This window comes from Hibiscus syriacus, unplaced genomic scaffold, assembly GCF_006381635.1.
Source record: "Hibiscus syriacus cultivar Baekdansim isolate YM2019G1 unplaced genomic scaffold, ASM638163v2 tig00112407_pilon, whole genome shotgun sequence".
NCBI classification, from domain to species: Eukaryota; Viridiplantae; Streptophyta; class Magnoliopsida; order Malvales; family Malvaceae; genus Hibiscus; species Hibiscus syriacus.
Window position 1 is genome coordinate 877,807 of NW_024063324.1, and position 19,653 is coordinate 897,459.

General features: G+C 31.8%; 1 pseudogene; it reads left to right on the forward strand.

Moving 5' to 3' along the window:
- The first annotated feature begins 1,237 nt into the window (after positions 1 to 1,237).
- LOC120179200 lies at positions 1,238 to 3,447 on the forward strand (annotated as a pseudogene).
- The last annotated feature ends 16,206 nt before the right edge of the window (positions 3,448 to 19,653 follow it).

Genomic DNA, 19,653 nt, shown 5'->3' on the forward strand with positions numbered 1-19,653 from the left:
TAGTTATACTAGAAATTTAAAGATGTGAAATTATAAAGATTTAGGATGTAAAATTAATTTATTATTAGAAAATATAAAGCATTAAATAATATAATTTTTTTAAAAATTCGACCACTTTACATCTTCTCGATCTATTTTTATATGTGACATCATAATGAAAAAGGATAAAAATGAATTTTTTAAATTTTTTGTTGTCCACCCGGTTTTAAAATTTCACCTGATTAATCAGGATTAGCTCATTTAGTATATCTAATTTTGATGGTTGAATCTCCCAATAGATATTTTTACGCACACAATGACTCGAACTTGATTTATTTATTATTATATTATGAAAAAAATAACAAAACCAATAAAGCTCAATTCAATCTTGTCGTGCACTTCTCATGTGCAACTATAAAGAAACAATCAATCCTCAAATTTTTCTTCTTTTCTTCCATATTATTTTAGGAACTCAACAACATATAACGTTACTTTTTTTTATTTTTTTATAAATTTTTAGTATATCATTAAAATCGTAACGACTGTCGATAATTTTTCAAAAGTATCCTTTAGTTGTCCATAAGTTCTAAAAAGCAAAACTTACTTTTAATTTTAAATTTTCTTAAATTTTTATTATTCACCATTTTCTTCCTAAATAAACCATCATTTCATCATAATAATTAAACATTTACTTTCACCCTGCATTGAACTCGTCATTGTCTCTTTTGAGCAACAAAAACATGCAACAATAATCAAATGTGAATTTAGGGACGGATGTAAAATTTAATGTTAGGGGTATTATTAGCTGACCCTATTCTATATGTAATAGAATGAGGGGGAGGTAAGGTAGAAGGTTGCCCCCAACGGGTTGAGAGCAGCTTCCGTGGAAGACCTCCGGCAGTCAGAATTATGAATATTCCACCGTGGGACTCGATCTCACAACCATAAGGTTAAGAGCCTTGCGCTCTAACAACTGAGTTGGATGGACTATTCAATCTTATAAAATTTTAAGGAGATGGAAATATAATTTTAATAAAAATACCTAAAATATATAAAAAATTTAAAACTTTTTGGGAAGACTACTCCACCCGCACCGTTTAGATCCATCCCTAAATGCAGTATTATTTAGGACAGTATCTTTTATTTTATTTTTGGCCCAACTCCAGGTGACATTGGATTTGTTTCACATATATCATGAGTTAAATAATTCAATTTAGAATTTAAATTTCTTTTTATTTAAAAAAAATTATTGATGTAAATGTTGAAATCTGTTAAATTGGACCAATATTTAACAAGCGATGATGAAGAAGAAAAGGGTGAAGACTAATTTCAGGCAATTGAAGAATTACAGAGAATGGTAAGGGAACCCTCTGATATTCTTGGAGATATGAACGACAGGTTGTCATCAAGAGAGTTGCAGTTAGTTTTAGTATATTTTTCTCAACAAGGGAGAGATTTATGGTGTGCACTTGAAGTGTTTGAGTGGCTTAAAAAGGAGAATAAAGTCGATATCCAGACGATGGACCTCATGGTTTCGATCAAGTGTAGTTGGGTGAAGAAACTAATTGAAGACGAGGCTGATGTGGGTGTTGTGGATGATCTCCTTGTGGACATGGATTGTGAAGGTTGAAGCCTGGTTTTAGTATGGTTGACAAAGTGATTTCTATGTACTGGGAAATGGAGAAGGAGGAAACTGTTCTGTTTGTGAAGAATGTTTTGAGCACGGGAATTGAATATGAAGATGATGAAGGAGAAAAGGGAGGCCAACTGGTTATCTTGCTTGGAAGATGATGGTATGGTTTCTTAGAATGAATTTTCAGTTGTCACAACCATTTTTCATATTATATTTCGACTTAAATTATAATAGACAATTAAATTAGATTTTAATGTTAGTAGATGATGATTACTAATAATAAATATTTATTTTAAGAAAAAAATCTTATGAAACAAGGTTTTTTTTATAAAATATATGATGAGAAAGAATTATTTTGGAGAGATCTAATATATTTTTAATTTTTTTAACTTTTGAAATTTATGTTGTAGATATAAGTTTTGTAGGAAATTAGGAGAGTGATTTGGATACTATGAGATTTGGTATAGATATCAAACCGTAAGAATATATGATATCATATACTAATTGCACCCAATGCAATCACTATATTCATTCGTGAAAACAAGTAAGGCTAAATCATATTAAAGTTCTCTTGTACATGTTTTGTTTATTTTTTGTTAGAATCAAATCATAATAAATATGAAAAAAATCAGGATTTAATCATGTCAAATCATCAAGAATAAAATGAATACTAGATGCAGAAACGTACTTGAATTAATTGAGGGTTGAAATTATTGAATATTTCTTTGGTTGTGATCTTCCAAGAAGATAGAGTATCCTTAAGTATAAACTTTGTGACGAATAAGAATAAATATGAGATCGTTTATTTACTGGGAACCATAATCCCTTATATAATTGATTTGAGAATTAGTTATTGTCTGTACTTATAACTCGTCCCTCATCAAATTATAAATATATCTTTAATAGTATCTACACTTTATTTACATGCACATCTAATATCTCATGACTTTATAATATAACTGATCACTTAATTTATTTATATTTTAGGATAACAATATACATTACAAATATGCAACTGATCTTAATCCAAACATTCAGATTGCAAAATTTTAACACCATGTTTTACCAGATTGAGGGCGACTACATGGATGCCTGTTCGCTTGTCGTTGACCTCAAGGAATCTGGATTGAACCCTGAGATCTACAGCTACCTTATTGCAATGACAGCAATAGTGAAAGAGCTTAATGATTTTGCAAAAGCCTTGCGCAGGTTAAAAGCTCTTGCAAAATCCGGTTTTGTTGCGGAACTCGATATGGAAAACATGGATCTTATAGAGAAGTATCATGCAGATCTTCTTGCCGATTGACTAAGATTATCAAAGTGGGCAATAAAAGAAGGAAACCCTTCACTCCATGGATCAGTTCACGAGAGGCTTCTCTCTATGTACATATGCACAGGTCAAGGACTCGAAGCCGAAAGACAGCTCTGGGAAATGAAGCTTGCAGTTGAAGAGGCAAGCGGAGAGCTGTACGACATCGTTCTATCCATTAGTGCTTCACAGAGGGAGACCAGTTCCATCTCACGGTTGCTCACTATAATCGAGGTTTCGAGCTGTCAACGAAGGAGGAAAACTTTGTCATGGCTGTTGAGAGGTTACGTTAAAGGAGGGCAAATTGTGAATGCAGCTGGAACAGTGATTAAAATGGTTGACATGGGATTAACTCCAGAATATTTAGATGGGGTTGCTGTTTTGCAGGAACTGAGGAAAAGAATCCAACGGCCAGGAAAATTATATTAATCTCTGCAAGCGACCGTATGATGGTAGATTGGTTGGCCCTTGCCTCGTATATCTATATATAAAGAAATATAAGCTTTGGGTTATAAAAATGGTTTGAAACTGATGAATGTAAATCAAAATCTTGGGCAGGATTCTTTGTCAAGTATTCTCGTTATAAGAGCTTTAGCATGTAAATGAAAACCTAATGTTTTCTATAGTTTTAGATGCCTATTGTAGCATAGACCTGTAAATGATATGACTCGGATTAGCTTTAGATTTCTTAATTTTAAAATATTCGATTTTATTTTTAGTTTTGATTTCGGATTATTTGAATCAAAATCGATTAGTTTTGTTTTTGAACACCGCGGAAATACGTGTAGGTAAAGAATTGAACCACTTGTATACATTGTGGCTACTGTGTGCATATTGCGTGGTAAAGAATGATTTTTGCCCATCTCTTCTTTTCCTTTTTATTTAATACTAACTTTTATACAAAATGAGGAACACAAGTGTTTCATCTACCTTCGAATAAAAAACGTTATAAATAAGAGATGGTGATATAATTAATAATATTATCCTGTAGATAATTTCTAGGTTACAGCTGAGAGATATAATTTCGGTAGGGTAAATTACACGGTTCCGTTAAGTGAGAAGATAGTTGACTGATGAGTGATGTAATTTACCCATAAAAAATGTTATGTTGTAATAGTTTCACTAAGTTTTTAATGACGATGTACCAAAATAAAACAAAATGTAAACATTAAGTATGGTCTTGAAAAATGAAAGTTTAGTGTCATTACTAAATTAGTTGGGAAAAAAACTAAAAAAAGTGGTTGTAGCCTTGTAGGACTTGAGATTCAAAGACAAGTCCCAAAAAAACATTTAATCCACTTAACCACTGCTCTAATTCTTATAATTATTATTTTAGGGTAATTACAAATGATAGTATCTGTTTAGAGATTCTTAATTTATTTGATAATAAATGTTTAAACTCTATAATTATTAGTGTTCGAACCCATGACCTTTAGGGATAACAATCATCTCCTTAACTACAAAAGTATATTTATTCATGTATAAAATATTGATACACTAATAAATTATAAAAAATATTAAATTAAATATAATTAAATAATTTGTATAGCTAAAAAGTAAATATTTTGTTTATAATTTTATACCTTTTTCAATTAAGTTTATGTTAATAAACTGGATGTTGAGATCATTATAATTAATATAAAAGATTTAAAAAATAGTATATTTTTTATAATTTACTTATAATTCATAGTTCACACAATTTAAAAAACTCGATCTTCGCATTATTTGTTTGTAACAAAGGTTCACCAATTTTTAATAATAATCCTCAATCACATAAATTAAATTAATAAATTTGAAGGGAAAAATAATAATTTATACACAACTCAGAAACATATTGATTCCAAAAGAATTTTTTTATACACAAGTAATGTAATTAATTTAAATTATAATTTTAAAAATTCTATGTTCCAATTTTATATAAAAAAATATATATTATCAACCATTGAACAAATTTAGGAATAGGTAGTAGTGATTAAGTGGGTTGGGTGCCTCTTTGGGAAACCTGGGTTTGAATCCCCAGGTGCTACACTCCTAAGTTTGGTGATCTGATTATATTTTTTTATTAAAGATGATCAAAATAAAAAAAACTTTGATAGTTGGATGATCAACTGTAACCCCTAGACCCGACTTAGGTGTTACGACTAAATCTAGGCGTTATCACATGTCGTATTCATAATTCTTTTTCATTTTTCAATATATAATTGAAATCTATTCCACTGAATAAAATACATGTAACGGTAAAATACAGAAATAACTATAGGGTTTATACAATAAACATATACATATATCAACATCATAAGTCCGTATGGAAATATTTTCAAAACAAAATATCGGAAATACAAATACATACAAACAACATTAAAAACACGTGCACCAAAATATAACAAAGATGGGCATATGTGAATATTCAGTGGTACAAAAATGGAGAACAGTCGATCCGCATGATGCTAAGTCTGCTAGCTTACTGTCGGATAATATCTAAAAAGTTAAAAAACTAAAGAACGAGCTAAAAAGCACAGTGTGCTCCTTGCGGTGTATAAAACATACAGATAAATACTTTAGTAAAAATAATTTTATAAAATATGCTTTTAAAACATGAACACTATCCCTATCTGAATACTAGAATGTGTAGGTTCCCTTGAACCATACACCCACATGTACATCGGGTAAAGACCTTATACTAATAGCATAAGAGCCTGCTGTAAGGTCTTACCCCGTGCACAAAGCGAAGTAGCCTACGGTAAGGTCTTATAAGTCATAGACTAAATCTGGAATACTTCCTCCAATCATACTACCAATGATAGTAAATATGCATGTACTGAGTGAAAATAGTATTTAATTTACTAAAACATTAAAACATTTCATATTCCAGAATCATATACAAAAATAAGGTAACCAGAGATCATGTCAAAAGTATACGGTATATCAAATATCATGTGTTCATAGTATTTAATATAATCTGAATTTTAAAACAATTCATAAGATAGTTCAAACAACATTGTATCACCAATAGGAACACACTTGTACTAATTTGAAAAGTCGGATACGGTAGCCTACTCTAGGGTTTGCCTATCACAGTTAGCAAAAGTGCTAGATACTACTAATCGAAATAACTGTATCAAAATCCTAGTAAAATAAACATTAAACTTTAATTAAACAATTTACGGAAACCTACGAGTAGTTCTCGAAGAACGCAGACTGTACTGATCTACCGGATGGGAAACACCATATCTATTCGACCCTTGATTAAGGAAATCATGAGTACCTTCATGAAATATAATCTCATATTAAATCTATAATCAAATCCCAAATAACTATGTAGTAATGCTAAAAAATACTAAGTATTTTTTGTTTAACAGGCTGGATTCGGGGTTTTCATATTAGAATTTGATTAAACAGACCACAAAATCAAACTTAAGACATCGAAAAATGTCAAGTGGGAGGTTTTTAAAAAAATTCAATGCTGGTCAACGATGACGATCAACTACGGCAGTCATGGTCAACGGTTCAATTTGGTTAGTTCAATTTGGTATGGTTTGGTTGGATCGGTTAGTCTAATTCAGAAATGGGCCAGTCTGGTTGGGCTGGTTTGGATTTGGGTCGTATGGGTCAAATGTGTCGGATCGGGCAGTCAGGTCGGATATGCACATATTCAACATGTGGGTACGTGCGGGGCCTTGGGGCATCGAAAAATCTACGTAAAATTTCTAAAAATTATTTTGAAGCATTTTAAAACACTTACCAACCTCGATTCACAATGATGAACGATAGAGACCTCGATTACGCTATGTCAGATACTTACTTATGCTCACCCCTTCACAAGCTGACGTTGGAGACAACAAATTGACCACTATTGGACTCAGGATGACACAAGGATCACAATGGTGTCAACGATGTTGAAAACGGAGAAACAATCATAAAAGAAACGAAGTTTAAATTTCCTTGGCTCAAAGTTCCTAAAAAAAAGGAAAAGTAAGAGAGATAGGCTTAACTTTCGAGAGATGGAAAGTTTTTGGTTTTTGGAGTTTTTAAACCCAACCTATTAGGAAATGGTAAAACCATAAATGGGTCCCTAGGCTTTTTTTATTTTTGAATTGGATCCAAATTTACTTAAATATTCATTTTAGTCCATAAATTTAATCAAAAATTCAATTTTAGTCCCAAGAATAAAATTTAAAAAAAATTAGCCCCTAAATTAGGGTATGACAACTCTCCCCTTAAAAAATTTTCATCCTCGAAATTTACCTTGTCTGAAAAGATGCGAAAACTAAGCCTTCATCAACTCCAATGTCTCATAGGTAGCTTCTACGGGGCTGTGGTTGCTCCACTGAACTTTAACAATCGAAATCCGCCTATTTTGAAGAACTCTTTTATTCTGGTCTAAAGTCTAAACAAGTTCCTCCTCATAAGACAAACCAGGTCTCAAATCTACATCCTTAACCTGAGTGATGTGACCCATATCCAGATTATATCATCTCAGCATATAAACGTGAAAAACATCATGAATACGACTAATTTGAGGAGGCAAATCAAGTTGATAAGCAACATGTCTGACTCTCTTCAGAATACGGTACGTCCCAATGAATCTCGAACTTGACTTAGACTTATTTACAAATCTCAGCACCTTCTTCCATGAGATACCTTCATAAAATATGATTCCAAACCTCAAACTTGATATCCTTCATCCTCTTATCAACATAATATTTATGTCTATCAAAGTCCTCTCTCAGGCGATCACGGATCAATATGACAATATCCTCTATCTTATGGACTAACTATAGACCCACCGTCCTCCTATCATTCAACTCGTTCCAACAGATAGGAGTACGACATTTACGTCCATATAGAGCCTTATATGGTGCCATGTGGATTGTAACATCCTAAAATCCGAGTAAGTAGTTCAAGTCGGTGGCTCGATAAATTTTTGAGATTTCCAGAAAAGACATAATTTTAAGATTTTTTAAAGTGGAAATTATTTTAGAATATTGAATGATTTTCAAAATGTGATTTTAGTAGTCAAAATGGAATATGATCGATTATCAAAATCTACTAAGTGATTTTACCAAGAGTTGATATTATCCATTTATTTTTTTATTTTTGTATAAACTTAAACTTTTATATTCTTTTTGATTTTAAACTCTTTATTTTGATTTTTAATTTACTTTAAAGGATGTTAATCTAATTTTCCTTTTACCCAAATTAAATATAATTTTCCCTAATGTTTTGATATTCATCCAAAAACACGTTCATTTTTCCTCTTGTTTCTTCAATGGCTAAAACCTCCATTTCTCTTCTCTTAAACCTTTTGTTGATTTTATTCTTGATTAAATATGGAAGTTGGGACCTATGTGTGTCCAAAATAAAAGGAGTGGTATGGAGTCCGTTTATCCATAGATAACTTGTGTTTTCAACAGATGCCATTGATCTTAAATGAGATTATTATGTGTGTTTTATCTATGGACTTCAGACAAATGTAATGGTGCATGTGAGAATGTGTATCGCATTGTAAATCATGAAATTACCAAGCATGTTATAATTTGCAAATTGAGTAAGATGTTAAGTTATGTGTAATGAAACATTGTGCATTTGATTAAGTAAAATTGTGATATGCTTGGAGAAGGATTTTACAGCGTTTGTGTCATTTTCATTAATTTTTACTATATGCATTATGATAGAAGATATAGACATTCGTTGGGCTTTAAGCTCACACTCCGTTGAATACATTTTTGTAGAGAATTAGAGACTGGTTCGTTGGTGTAGAAGCGTTGTCCAGTTGTGATCAAATAAGACTTGAATTTTATATTACTATGTGAACCATGTGTTGGTTTGAGGCAATGTGGGAATGATATGTTGAGATTTTTGTTAAGTTTCGGTGTTGTCAAGTTTTAAATATTATAGTGAAGATTTGATCTCTTGAATTACTTGGTAGTATGTTATGATGATTATGATGTTTTGAATATATGTTAGTTATTGATTTCATGTAGGTAGGACATTCCAAATGTTGTTATGAACTTAAATAAGTATTTGAATGGCCTAGACAAGTTAAGTGTATATAATATGTTAGTGTCTTAGGAAGCATGAAACGAGAGTCTTCGTGTCATTTGGTTAGGTGACTTATGAGAAAGTAAGATGTTTATGTAAATTTTGACTTTTAATGCTAGATTTCATTATGGTGTGTTGACCGATGTTGTAAACCATGCTATAAGTGTATTATGATGTGTATGAAGTGGTTTGAGCATGTACATATATGTATTTAGACCCTAGGAATAATTAAGTGGAAGTTTACCAACTCATTTTTGCATGTTCATATGAAAATCTATAATTTCCCTGAAAAGGATCTATCCCTTGTCCCAAAGGATCGATCCCTTTTCAAAATGGGATCGATCCCTCCATGAATAAGAGTCGATCCCTTCTAAAAAGGATCAATTCCTTTAAAAAAGGATCGATCCCTTCATTGTATGTTCGAGGAAAAAAAGGGAAAATTCAATTTATTAAAGGTTATAAGAGTTCTTAAGTCTTAGTTTGGCACTAGGATTGTTATGTATGTTTCAAATGGTCCTGAAATGGATTTGTTAATTAATGTTAGACACAAATTTGAAAATTGATGGGGTTTTTTTCACACCCTAATATAGTAAATCATAGGATAAGAGAGTCGACTGCATGATTGTTGTTTGTGTGAGACTTTTGATTAATTTACATTTTGGTTCCTAAGTTTGTAAGTTCAATTAGAATCTCGATTGATGTCCGATCAATATGAAACTTTGTATGTCATTAATTAAGGTTAGTGAATGAATAATAATGAGCCTAATTATATAATTTACCCTTGATGATTTTTACTATGAAATGACTAGTTTACCCATGATGAACTGGTAGCATTTTTCTTGAATTGTTCAATGATTGAATGATGTTAGTTTATTAATTGTTTATCGCTTCCATGAATTGCATCTTTTATATTTTAAATTTTAAATTGATTTCACTTAGCTTGCATGTATTTTTAGATTTGTTATGTCTGACAAGTTAGAAACCTAATGTATGCTCAGGTTTTCATGTCACCCTATGTGGTCGGGTTTAAGTGTTACATTTTTTTGTATCAGAGCATAGGTTATTTGAGTATGTGCATGTATGTTGGGGTAAATAATTGGAAACCACATTGTCTCGCATGTTTTAAAACTTGCAGGTCATTATTTGATTACCTGATGAGCTTCTAACCTTAATTTTGTTTAATCGTGTAGTTACTCACTAGTATAGTTTTGTATGGCACCATATCGTGCTATATTAGGAGTTCTCGAAGGTCAGTGCCCCGCTACTAGTGCTAATGTAATTTTAGTTAGGGGTGGTGTTAATGAACCTCCACTTGTGGTTCAAAATCCCAACCTTTCGATCGACCAGCTAGCTGAAGCGATTGTTGGTCTTTTTGAATGGTAGTTTCGAATGTCTCTCCTATTCTTGCACCTGATTTGGTGAATCATAGGTTGCCTTTAGAGCATTTGAGAGCGCTTGGAGCTAAAGAGTTTAGTGGAGTTCGTTATATTGAGCCGACCATAGTTGAGGAAAGGTTGGATAGTGTTATGCAGATTATAGAGGAAATGGGTTGTTTAGATGTAGATATGATGGGTTGTGTGACATCTTTGCTTCAAGGCAATGCACACTCTTGGTGGTCGGCCATTAAAAGGGGAAATGTAGTTAATTGTTTGACTTGGGTGTTCTTTCAAGAGTCGTTTCAAAAGAAGTTTATGGGTTCTTAGTACACTAATGCTAGGAAGAAGGAATTTCTTGGTTCATGGTAGGATGTCAATTTCTGAATATGACAGAGTTTGTCAGACTTAATGAGTATGCTACTAAGATTGTATCGATTGAGGCTGAGCAATGCAAGAGATTCAAGGATAGATTGAAGCGTGAGATTTGAGCGTCTAGTGACTTGTTCTTCAGATATGTTTGATACTCTAGTTGATCAAGCAAGGGATATGGAGAGTGCCTTGGGTGGATTGAGTCGTGAGATTTAGGGACAGAGATCTTTTTATGCTTTGAGTTTTCATGGTTACTCGATAAAGAGTGGTCGCAATTTTACAGATTGTGGCAAAATTAACCGTCGTGATTTTTGACAAAAGTAAACATACAGGGTTACTTAGCCAAGTGCTGGTACAATAAAATTTTCATTTGAACAGTAGAACATTTTTATAAAAGATAAAGAGTACAACTTTCCAATTCAATTGAAAACATATAATTCATCATTTATATAAATACCATAAAATTTACATTTACAAAAACTGATTAGAGCATTTCCATTTAAACCAGGGATACATGCAACAAAATGTACAAAACTTATAAACATACGATTTCAAATAGTTTTGATATGATCTTCACTGCTTATGTTGTCTTCTTCTAATCTTTACTCTTCTGGTCTCTTTGAACCTACGTGTTAAACAATTCACACGCTAAGTTTTTTTACTTAATGAGACAATAAATAGTATATAATAAACATTCCAAAAACATCTTTAAATTGATCTATATGAAGCTTTTCATACTGAATTAAATATGGTTTCTAATAACTTCCATAAAATCACTCTTTATTCAACTTACATCCTTATTCTTTTAGCCCAATGTATAACACTGAGAATTTAGGATATCTGATTACACTGAGGTTGTGCACAATTGCTATCACCACAGCTCATATAATTTGCACCGAAGTGCCACGTAGAATTTGTCCTAAAGGACCGCGTAGAATTTTCCCTAAGGACCATGTAGAAATATCCCGAATGATCACATAGATTGTCCCGAAGGACCGCGTAGAACCCTCGACTTTTGGCATGCCAACTATACCCCTAATTCTCACATATACACCTTGGGCTTTAACTTATAATTAATTTAAGTTTCACCATTTAAAGTGTATCTTATTTGCATATAGAACATTCTCGTACATCACTTACACATAGAGCATTGCATTTCACATATCACATGTTCACATTCAAACACAATTAAAAATAGAACCTACTTGAAAATATACTTGAATAAAACTTCATAATATATATTGCATAAAAGAATTGAAAATAGTTTTCGATTGAAAACTTTGAAGTTGGCTTGTCGCAAGTCGTCCTCAAATCCAATATAAAACAATTTAGTTGTACTCACCTTTGCCTCACTAAAGTCCTTTACTTTTTGTTCGAAACTTGTAATGTCGAGTTGTCCGAAAGTTGATTTTGTTCACGTCTACACAAAACAATCAAAAATAAATATCAAAATTTGAATCACTTATCCTCAATCATAATAACTTAATCAGTAAGAAGCACTAAATTTCTCATTTCATACTTAGTAGTATCGATACTCACCCTACAGTACCGATACTTCCCTCTATTGGTATCGATACCCCTTTTGGTACTGATATCATTTCGACATACTGGAATTTCATCTTCAAAATGGTATCGATACCTTACTCTTGGTATCGATACTCCTCTTTCAGTATAGGTATCCCAATAATTAGTATCGATACTGATCCTTGATTTTTAATCGATTTAGCCTTGAAGTATCGGTATTGTTCTTATAGTACCGATAACCTTGTCCAGATTTCATTTCCTCCACTTCGAATTTTAACCCAAAATCATCTAAATCCTTTACGTTTAACTCTATCATCTCCTCAAACTCACTAATACTCATACTAATCACTTATCTTCACTAATCCTCTTATAACATCCAAATTTCTCAATAATGTTCTTAAAACTAAGAATCATATCTTTTAATCAACATATTATAAATTATTTCTAACACTTCAAATCTCTTAGTTAGGACCTTGACAAGTCAATTCTACCTTTAGAATCCATATATCAACAATTTACAAATTTTCACTTCAAAACCCATCTTATTCATTCTCTAATAACTCTTTATTAACTTAGTTTTTCTTCATTTCCAAGCCTCATTAATCTTCTCTACCTCTTACATCTTTAATACAAACCCATAATTTAAGAAAATCATCAACTTGAAATAACTTACCTTAAATCCAGGAAGTCACGAGCCAAAAGAAGAAGAAGAGAATAGCTAAGTATCCAGAAAATTCTTTTCTCTCCCTTACCCATACTTAATATATCTTAATATAAAATTAATATAAAATCTATATAATGAAAAAGACCATCTTACCCTTATTCTCTTCCTTCTTTGCAAATAAATCCTAACACCAAATTTCCAAACATTAATCCTTGAACTTATCACTTATTTCAATTAAACTACTAAATTCTAGAGTTCATACATTTTGATCACTGACCCGATGTTTGGGTATTACAAAAAGAGGTAGAGGTGAGTAACTATTCGCTCTTTTATATTGAATATTGGTAATATTAATTAAAGGCTAGAATGGTAAGTATCTTAGTGAAACTAAAAGTGAGTTAATGTTCTGCTTTGGTATTGATTCTTTAATGTAAACATTTTACGATGATGATGATTAAGCATGGTTATTCATGAGCATGATGTTACCTTGTGATGTGTATATGATTTTGTAAGTTATGTTTACAAGCTATTATGAATTTAGTTGTGGATGAGCATAGACAATTTGTTGTCCAAGAACTCGTCCAAGAATGAGTGGAGATAGTTCACTATTCTATTTGGTTGATCATGAAAACCATATTAGTTTGTAAACTATAATTTTTTAAATGAATATATATGTATATGTTATGCATCACTTGGCAACTATTTATGATAAACTTGACTTAATTGACAATTGTTCTTAATGGGACCTTGGATATGAAAGACATGCCTAGGAAAAGAGCACTCTATGTTTTAACAAGCATATGTGTAAGTGATATGAGGTAAGGTTCATGCGTTGAGATTTTCTCCAAGAAGTTATACGAGGTTAGGTTGGTATTTTGACCTTTTCTCTAAAATATGGAAGTTGGGACCTGTGTGTGTCCAAAATAAAAGGAGTGGTATGGGTTCGTTTATCCATATATAAGTTTTGTTTTTAACAAATGTCAATGGTCTTAAATGAGATTATTATGTGTGTTATGTGTATGAACTTCTGACAAAGGTAATAGTGCATGTGAGAATGTGTATCACATTGTTAATAATAAAATTACCAAGCATGTTATAATATGGAAATTGAGTAAGATGTTATGAGTAATGAAACATTGTGAATTTTGATTAAGTAAGATTGTGATATGCTTGGAGAAGGATTTTACAACGCTTGTGTCACTTTTAATAATTTTTACTATGTCATTATGATAGAAGGTATAGACATTCATTGGGCTTTAAGCTCACACTCCATTGAATATATTTTTTTCCAGAGAATTAGAGGTTGGTTCGTTAGTGTAAAGCGTTGTTCGGTGGTGATCAAATAAGATTTGACTTTTATAAGAGTATGTGAACCATATGTTGGTTTGAGGCAATTTTGGAATGATATGTTGAGATTTTTGTTAAGTTATGAGGTTGTAAAGTTTGTAAATATTATAGTGAAGATTTGATATCTTGAGTTACTTGGTGTTATGTTATGTTATGATGATGATGATATTTTGAATATGTGTTAGTTGTTGATTTCATGTAGGTAGGATATGCAAAACGTTGTTATGAAATTAAATAAGCGTTTGAATGGCCTAGGCAAGTTAAGTTGAGTGTAAATAATATGTTAGTGTCTTAGAAAGCATGAAATGAGAGTCTTTGTGTCATTTGGTTGGGAGATTTATGAGAAAGTAATTTATTTATGTAAATTTTGACTTTTAATGCCAGATTTCATTATGGTGTGTTGAACGATATTGTAAAGCATGCTATAAGTGTATTATGATGTTTATAAAGTGGTTTGAGAATGTAAATGCATGTATTTGGACCCTAGAAATGATTAAGTGGAAGTTTACCAACTCATTTTTCATGTTCATATGAAAATTTAAGATTTCCAAGAAAATGATATCCCTTGTCCCAAAGGATCGATACTAAACCTATTGTTTTGCATAGGATCGATCCCCCGTGAAAAGAGTCGATCCCTTCCAAAAAGGATCGATCTGTAACATCCCAAAATCAGGGCTAGTGACTAAAATATAAGTTTTGAAACTTTGAGGTCTAATTTCAAAAAATTGATAAGTTTAGGGACTTAACTGGAGAATTTTGATGTTGAATTTAATAGTAAAGTGTGAAAGTAAAAAGGGTATTATGGCCTTTTCCAAGAGAAGACTTTTATTTTCTCTTTTTAAGGGATATAAACATGTGGATAATGGGATAAAGGAAAAAAGAGAAGTCTGGAACATTGTTATCTTATTCCTCGTTGATGAAGAGCTTCAATTTTAAAGGTGGGTTGGGTATAACTGTTTATTTCTTGAATCTTAAGTTGATTCTTGTTCTTTGGGTGTTATATAAGCTTAAGGAAAACTTATATAAGATTAAAACAATAAGAGAAGAGCATTTGAAAATAAATTGTAATAAGGGTGTAGAAGTGAATTATTGATATAACATAGTTTTTGAAGTTTTGTTGATGAATTTGACTTGTCCTAAGATGGATTAAAAACTCTAAAGTATTAGAAATGAATTTAGAATACCTTGAAAGTTTAGTAAGATTCTTAATTTCAAGAGTGATAGTGAGATACTGAAGATAATGAGATGTTATAGTGTTAAAAGATGGTTTCAGTATCTATAGTTGAATTTAAAGGCCTAAAGAGAGTTAAATAAGTAGAGTTTGGGGTAAAGTGTTGGAATTTTTGAGTTTAAGAAATATATTATGTGTTAGTAGTATCGGTACTGGTTGAGTTAGTATCGATAATACAAGGCAAATTTTGGGATAATTATGCGTATGGTATCGATACTGCATGAACAATATTGATACCATAAGGAAGAGAGTAATAAATTTTCATCAGGTATCGATACTGAAGTGGTAGTATCGGTACCTTGGGTATCGATACCAATGGGGAGGTATCAGTACCATTTCTTGTAATGAAATTTCAGAATCCAAAATGGGTATCGATACATGGAAGGATATCGATAATGTGGAAGGGTATCGATAACGTGGAAGGTATCGATACTACAAGCATAGAGGTATCAATATTGTACTTGTAGTACCGATACTACTTAAGTTATAAGTTTAAAATTATTCCTTTATTTGTTGCATTGGTAAGAATGTTTTTTGAGAATTCGAATATTGATATTTATTGAATTGTATATCAGTGTAGATAGTGATCGGGAGCAAAGTCCGGACAAGTCGAACAAGTAATAGTCATCGAAAAAGAAATAAGAGATCAATATTAACTAGTGAGGCCAGGTAAGTGTATACTAAGATGATATGAGTCTATCTCCGACATTTTAAATATAGGATGATATGAGTAGAATAATGATTTATAATTGTACTGTGTGAATATGTCTGTATGCATTATATGTTATGTGATGATCTAGTTAACCATATGAGATTATAAGCATATGTAATAACAAGAGACAATGAAATAAATTCAATGACATTGATTCATGTGATATGATCTAGGTAAGTATGTGAAAATGCGATATAAATAATATGAACATGAACTAGGCAAGTACATAATGGTGTGATAATCTATGAGAACTAATATAATGAAATTATATGATTAAATGAGAAGTGAGATAAGTAATATGGACCTATAGAATAATAGGAAAATAATATATCAATTATGAGACATGTACATAAATAATAATACGAATATGTAAGATGAGTTATATGGGAAAACTTCATGTGCTTAAATGAAATTATGACATATGAATTATATGGTAAAGATTTATGAAGCCATATGAGAAGGTTATAGGAACAATGTGAAACTGAACTAAGGGAATATAGAAACTAGTATATAAATGAAGTTATATAAGAGATATATGTTAGAATGTTATGTCATGTGTGTTAACATAAGAGAACAAAATATAAGTTATGTGGTATAGATATAAATGATTATATGAACATGTAATATAAATTAGGGAATGATGATCTAGATGTTTATATGTCTATAAAAACATATAAGAAAATATATAATCCATGTAATATGAATTACGTTATTTAAATATTGTGATATTGTCTATGTGACTATATGAAAATGTGTACATTAGTACATGTATAAGTTTATATATTATTCTATGTGCTATCTGATATATGAGAACATATGTGAACAAGATATGACATATATGTTTACATGAACACATGATAAGTGATATAAGCTATGTGACATATGAATATGAAATCATATGAAAAGTGGCATGAACTACGCGAAAATAAGCTACGTGATTACATGTATATATGTGAATATGTTTATGCAAGTGATATGAACTATCATAAATGATAATGCCCATGTTATGTGATATGAGAGCTAGAGGTATAGTTGGCATGCCAAGAGTCGAGGGTTATATGTGATCCTTCAAGACATATATGTTATATGTGGTCCTTTGGGATATATATGTTATATGTGATCCTTCATGACAAATTCATATGCCCCTAGTGGGACCTTATATGAGCTGTGGTGACAGCATATGTGCACAACCTCTATGTACTCACATATCTTTAGTTCTCACAAGTGTACATGGGCAAATAAAATATATAACATAAGGAACCTTGTGTAATGATGTGTGTTTTGTTTTGTGGAATGTATGATATGATATGCATAAGTGTTAATGATAAGTTCACAAGATTAAAGGCATGAATGTAAATAATATTGTTGATAATAATAATGTGAATGATGAAAATGATAGTATAAATATATGTATGTATGAATGTTTATATGCTTTTGCATAATATTAGTGTGTGAATTGTTTGTGCATTGTTAGATAATTAAATTTTTCCGTATTCATTTTATATGCCTCACTAAGTCATAGACTTAGCGTGTGAGTGTTTCACAAGTAGGTTTCGAGAAGATTGGGACCAAAGAGGAGCAAGACATGTCAACTTCTCCTTTCCAGATATCAGATCAAAAAAGTCTTTTATTAATATGTATTTTGGAATGTAGTTGGCATAGAGATTTAAATTATATACGCTCTGATAAATTTTGTAAACCTAATATGAAATTTTATTTAATATTAGTGTGAAATTTTCATTATTATGTACAAGTAAAGGTTTTGGAAAAGTCAATGTGACATCTCGGACTCATATCCAGGTCGGATACGGGTTGGGGGTGTTATAAATCCCTTTCAAAGTGGATCGATCCCTTTATTTTGTGTTCAAGGAAAAATGGGAAAATTCAATTTATTAAAGGTTATAAGAGTTCTAAGTCTTAGTTTGGCCCTAGATGTTTATGTGTGTTTAAAATGGTAATGAAATGGATTTGTTAATTAATCTTAGACACTAATTTGGAAATTGATGGGATTTTTTTGTCACACTCTAATATAGTAAATCATATGAGTAGAGTAAATCATATGATAAGAGAGTCGATTGCATGATTGTTGTTTGTAAGAGACTTTTGATTAATTTACATTTTGGTCCCTAAGTTTGTAAGTTCAATTAAACTCTCGATTGATGTCCAATCAATATGAAACTTTACATGTCATTAATTAAGGATAGTAAAAAATAATAATAACCCTAATTAGATAATTTAACTAGCGATGGCAAATGGGCGGGTCAGGTGTAGATACCCCATCCCCATACCTACATAATATTTTCAAATCCACCACCCGCCCACCACCCATGATGGGTAAATTTTTCAAATCCACACCCACCCACGTGGGCACATTTTCAAATCCATCCCTACACCCACTACCCAACTGGAGACGTACTCGGCTAGACCCGCCTTACATCATATATCTTTACTCTAAAATTATACCTAAATTCATAATGGACCAAAATTTAATGGGTATTTAGTGGGCGGGCAGATGTGGGATGGGTAGATGCGGGGAGAGTAAGGTCTCAAACCCATCAACCGCCCACTACCCGCGACGGGTACCACTTTCTAAATCCATACCAGCCCACTACCCACTAAATTTATACACATCCCCGCCCCAATTGAGAGGGTACGGTACGAAATCCATGAAACTGTACCCGTTTTCCATCCCTAAATTTAACCTTGAGGATTAAACTATAAAATGACTAGTTTACCCCTGATGAGCTGTAGAATTTTTCTTGAATAGTTTAATGATTGAATAACGTTATTTTATTAATTGTTTATAGCTTCCATGAATTGCATCTTATATGTTTTAAATTTTAAATTGCATCCACTTCTCTTGCATGTTTTTTTAGATTTGTTATGTCCGACAAGTTCGGAACCTAATGTACGCTTAAATATTTTTGTCACCCTATGTGGCCATGTATAGGGTGTTACACGGATACTAGCATGGTATTTGTTGTTGTAAGTGAACTCGACTAAAGGGAGAAAGTCCTCCCAATCATACAACCTGTAGCATGTCCTCCAAAACCTGTATCACTATCTTAGACTGACAATTAGTTTACGGATGAAAAGTTGTACTGAAGTTCAGATGAATAACTAGAGCCTTCCAGAATCTAGAGTGAATTGGGATCTCGATCAAAATAATAGACAATTGAACACCATGAAGTCTGACAATCTCATAGATACATAACATAGCCAGCTTGTCTAGAGAACAATTAACTTGGACAATAAAGTGAGTTGACTTGGTGAGTATAAACAATCACCTAAACAGAATTCCTTTTAGGAGTTAGAGGTAGCCCAATCACAAAGTCCATGGTAATCCGCTCCCATTTTCACTTAGAATCTTAATGGGCTGCAACAGACCAGATGGATATTGATGATTTACCTTGACCTATTGACAAGTCAAACACTTTGCCATGAAATCATGGAAGCACATAATACCA